Genomic DNA, 5,689 nt, shown 5'->3' with positions numbered 1-5,689 from the left:
CATCTGTGAATGAGCACAGCTAAGCCATTGCTCATACAAGCCACTTATGCTAACATGCAATGTCCACAAATAATCATAAGCAAATTAACTCATAATGAAATATAAATGAGGAATGATGTAACTCAGAGAATGCAAATAAAGCATTATCTTGTCTATATGCAATTCATAGAGAAATGTTCCCACTTTTCCATGCCATCTGCAGGTAATATTATATAAAATGGAGTTTCGTAAATCTTATCTACTTTGCAATCCATGAAAATGCTCTCATTTGTTGCTAGCCTTGCTATTTCCCATCATGAGCTGCTTGTCTTGGCTGAACCAAAACTGCTTGTGCCCAGTGGCATTCGTCAGCCAAGAAGATGGAGACACAGGTAAAGGGTAACTCAGTATAATTTTGAAACTCAGGAGATACTTGATAGGTTTGCAGTGGACAGGGATATTAGAAAGATCTTAGTGAGTACACGTGACCCCCATAGGGGTATTGGAGGAATGCATGGACTTCCTATCCCTGTGGATACTAAGGTATGTATAACTCTCACTATACTTGCCACAGAGATCTTCCAGAGACAGACTTGGGACAAATTGTGTACCTCACAGCTTCTACCTCAAGGATACTATAGCAGTTCCCAGATGTACCCCTGGTACATGTGGATCAGTACATCTATTTCCCAGTGTCACCTCCGGACCAAGACAGGAAGATGTTTATCTTTTACTGGTTGGCATGTTTCCTTGAGGTACCTTATACAATATATTGCAAACATGTTGCAATTAGGGCCCCATCTGGTCCAAGGGTGGAGCAGTACCACAATAGGAAGGGCTCACATTCCATCAATTGGCAGGTAGTGTGTGATGCTTGGGGTTGCTTCACCAGCATCTCTGCCACTTGGCAGGGCACATGATTCTCATATCTGGCATGCTATCTCACTGTACCTCCTCTCTTTGTATGGTACGATGCCTAGGGGTCAAATAATAATCTGCACATATATGTCTTTAAGTCACAGTTATACATCTGCATGATTGCCCTCACAACTATTTTTTCATATATTTATACAAATAGAAAAACAAAATTTGCACTTCCATATAATAATTTAATTTACTATAGTAGTAACTTAAGTATTAGTTAAATTACATGCGGACTGTAAAAGATAGTTACTTCATCCACAATATTCATTGCACATATAAGATGGCTGAATGGTGAGCCAGGAACCACTCCCTAGTCAGAGTACGGATTGCGGGAGTGGGGTTTCAGTGTCAAGAGAATGTCCAGCACATACTTTAATGAGAAATGGCCTGCTGTATTACTTCTGTATACACTTTTGTATCATCCCCTTATATGCTTACACTTGTTAAGGAAGAAAACTATCAAATCACTCACTTTTGTACAGCTAAGGAAATGAAACCCTCCGTGAATTGTTCCATTTTGCTGTATGTGAACAACTTCTGCCTGAACATAACTCACAGACTATTACATGCAAAGCATAATATTTAAAAACACTATTCCAGCTAAAGTGTATCAATTTCTTTATAACCTGCAGTAAAGGGAAGATTGGCGTAATATGAGAACTCAGATAGTAATACATATTTAAACAAATGCATAGTAGCCAAATACTGAAGTGAATGGAATGCCCTACAAATAAGAATTAGTCATATTAAAGGGGAAAAAGGGGAAATAGATGTAACAGCAACTGCCTTATGTCTTCTCTTTATAGCTAAGGAGCAAATCACCTACAATCGTCAAACACAGGAAAGTAGAACTGCAAGGCTCATTGAAGAAGCTGGTAAGCATGAAAACAGTAGTAAATAGTATTGTGTGTTTAACTGCATTCATTAATATATATATATATATATATATATATATATATATATATATATATATATATATATATATATATATATATTATATATATATGTATATACATATGAAAATAATTTATAAAGTGTGGTAACTGAAGCTCTATAGTTCATTCAGTACATTACTGCAAACACATGTAAAAGGTATGTCAATATATAAACTGCAGTATTCTGTCTTTAACTGATTTTATAAGATATAAGTGTTTATATTGAGAGCTCAGTGTCTGTTATTCTTAAAGTGTATCAGTTCAGGTTTATGCACTTGGGCTTCAGGCCAGTTATTTTACATTAAGGAGGTTCGTGGTCTGCACTCTTGTGGGAGGAGAGGCTGGACTCTGCCCTTCTGAGCTGGGAATTTCTGGTTAAAGGTTTATAGTGCCTGCATATTTTAACTGTTTCTTACTGAAATTGGTACACCTTGTTTGCTGTAGCATAGACTAGATCCAGGCCTGCTGAATCTAGCTTTGTTTGTATGCTTGTTGTTTGTTTGCTTGTTATTTCCCTGGAACTCTAATTCCACCTAAAACGCGGCTTCTCAGCGCTTCTGTGGATCCCTAGTGATATCTGCATTGCTTACTGTATTTATTTCCTTGTTTCACTTGAAAGAAAGTTACTGTTTGTCATTTTTGCATTTAAGTTACCTGTAACACATTGCACTTAAGTTACCTGGCACTTGCTCACTAAAGCAATTATATAAGTCAGCACTAAAAATTAAAAGCACTACACCCTCACTCCCCGTTGGCCCTTGTTTTCAATTATAAAGGAATTCCCAATATTATTCTAGCATGTCCAAAGGTCAGTTGTCAATCTCCTCTTTGGTCTAGCTGGTGAATCTGGGAATCTTGAGGCAATGTTACAACTGCCTCATGTACACAGACAACCCTCTCCTCCTCCCAACAAATTCCAACACATGTGAGAGGTGCAACCATATAGCCAAACTGGAGGCTAAGCTCTCTCAACTCAGTACTGGCATAACCAGTCAGGAGGAGAAGGAAACCACACTCACTACAATTCCAGTCTCACATAGACCTACCACAACAGCAAACCAAACACATAATCACACAAAAACATACTCGGAGGCTCTAAATAAAGATCTGCCTAAGCAGCAGAGACTTCCAAAGCAGACACCCAAGCAACCGCTACCCCAAAGCAAAACACGTGCAACACATATCTCACAAAGCCAGTGTGCCGAACAGTCACAGCCCTTAAGGCTAAACAACACACCTGATACACTTGTAATAGGTGACTCTATCATCAGGCACACTGACATCCCACTCACCAGGCTGAACAAGGAGAAGGTCATGGTGAGCAGCCTGTCGGGCGCTAGGATCTGCCACATAACACAAGCACTCAGGTCACTCCAAGGCAAGTACAAATATGACTCAGTCATTGTCCATGCTGGTGTGAATGACCTGAGACGTACCTCCCAGGACTACATGAAAAGAGACATAGAAGAGCTCTCTGAGCATGTAGCCCAGGCCGGTATGACCCTGACCTTGAGTAGCATCTTACCCTCACCAAGAATGATGCCACAATATGAAGACAAGATGATCAATTTCAACAATTGGCTTAAGTACTGGTGTCATTCAAAGGGGATCCAATGCCTGTCAGCCTGGGATGATATGCTCGACAACCAACGATGCTTCGCTAGGGACGGTTTGCACCTGTCACCCCTGGGCTTTCGGATATTGGCAAAGGCTCTTGCTACCCCCATAGTGCCTTTTTTAGGCAAGGCTCAAAAGACAAACCCACCTCCACAGGTATCACAAGGGATAAGAAACTAAGAGTAATGCTACTCAACGCCAGAAGTCTAAACTTCAAGATGCACGCACTCGAAACTCTCCTTAGCATGGAGAACATCGATATCTGTGCAGTAACAGAAACCTGGTTCAGGGCTCCCGAGAGCACCCCAGCACTACCAGGTTATACCTCACACCATGCTTTTTGGCCCCAAAAAGTACAGTTTTGTACCTACCATAAATGTAGATGTCCGAGAGGTATGCATCTGCAGTCCTAACAAATGGGTTGTCCTGGCCTCAGGCAGCCCTTCGGTCGGCCGGATTCCAAAGTCTTGGTCTGGCCTCGGCTGATGTCGCACTTCACCCGACGTCATAGCTGCAGTTCTTCGGGTATAAAGGCATCAGCCTATGCCATTTTCCTCAGTGTTTCTTGCCCCAGATGCCAGGTGCCCTCTAGGAAGGCTAAATTTGGATAAATGCAAATGTTTCCAAACAATAGAGAGCAAATAGAAATAAACATGTATATACATATATACAAACAAATACACCATGATAGATTCCCCCAGCTAGCTACAAGATGGGCAAATACCCTAGGAGTACCACAGAGGGGAAGGAGGGTGGGTAATCCTGACTGCAGATGCATACCTCTCGGACATCTACATTTATGGTAGGTACAAAACTGTACTATGTCCTTCAAGGATGCATCTGCAGTCCTAACAAATGGGTAGAATACCATAGCCAAACTGGCGGAGGAGGCACTAAGGAGGCACTAAGAGTTTTATGGTGTAGTTAAGATCCCTTGCAAAACAGCAGTGGCAAAACCTGCTCGGGATCTGGAGTATAAAGGCAGATTATAATGCTTGGCAAATGTATGCACGGAGCTCCAAGTAGCAGCCTCTAAAATGTCTTTGGTAGCCACTCCTCGTAAGAAAGCTGTAGTAGTGGCTGTAGCCCTTGTGGAGTGAGGTCTGATGTTTTCTGGAGTTGCCTTTCCATGAAAAGAGTAACAAAATCTAATGCAATTTCCTATCCATTTTGAGATTGTCTGTTTTGAAATTGCTTTTCCTTCCATTCCTGTTGCATATGCTACCAGAAGCTGGTCAGTTTTTCTATTGTTCTTGGTTCTGTCCAGGTAGTAGCGCAATTGTCTGTGTACATCCAAGGTATGCAGCAATCTTTCCCCCCAGTTCTGCGGGTTGGGGAAGAATGTTGGTAGGTGTATTGCTTGGTTTAATGATACCCTGGAGACCACCTTTGGCATAAAGGTAGGATTAGTTCTCATGGACACTCTATCCTGATGGAAGATAAGGAAGGGCTGTACTGCCATTAATGCCTGTAATTCAGAAACCCTTCTTGCTGAAGTGATTGCAAGCAGGAATGCAGTTTTCCAAGATAAGTACTGTAATTCTGCTGTTGCTGCTGGTTCAAAAGGGGGTAGTGTCAATTTTTCTAATGCAAAGTTCAAGTCCCAAGTAGGCAATGGTGGTTTCCTTGGTGGCTTTACATTTTTAATTCCTCTGAGAAACTGCCTGAGTAGAGGTTGAGAAAAGACTGGAGGATCCATGTTGTATTCTGCTGAAATTGCTGATGCATGAATCTTAATGGAGGAGTAAGACAAACCATTGTGGAAAAGCTCTGCTAAGTATTCCAGGATGTTAGCTATGTTTGGAAATGATGCCTCCACTCCTTTTGTTGCACTCCAAATGAGATATCTTTTCCATTTTGCTGAATAAGTTTTCCTTGTTGAGGGTCTGCGAGCCTCCAAGATAATGTCTTTAACCCTTTGAGATAAATCTGGGTTATTTTTCCTTATGTAATGTTCCAAGCAGCTAGCTGCAGTGTTTTCAAGTTTGGATGCAGGATTTTGAATTTGTTCTGTGTTAGCAGTAGAGGCAGTAGGGGTAGAGGCCATGCGTGTTCCCGGGACATACTCCTCAGTAGCGGGTACCAATGTTGCCTCGGCCAATCTGGAGCAATCAAGATGATCCTCGGGTGATCTTCTTTGTGCATCAAAGGAAGAGGTGGGAATGCATATGCTGTCAGGTTTTCCCAACTGAAGGATAGGGAGTCCACCTTCCAAGCAAGTGGGTGGTATGTCC

This window comes from Protopterus annectens, chromosome 14.part0, assembly GCF_019279795.1.
Source record: "Protopterus annectens isolate FY-2018-M chromosome 14.part0, PAN1.0, whole genome shotgun sequence".
Lineage (NCBI taxonomy): Eukaryota > Metazoa > Chordata > Ceratodontiformes > Protopteridae > Protopterus > Protopterus annectens.
Note: the sequence above shows the minus strand (reverse complement) of the source record.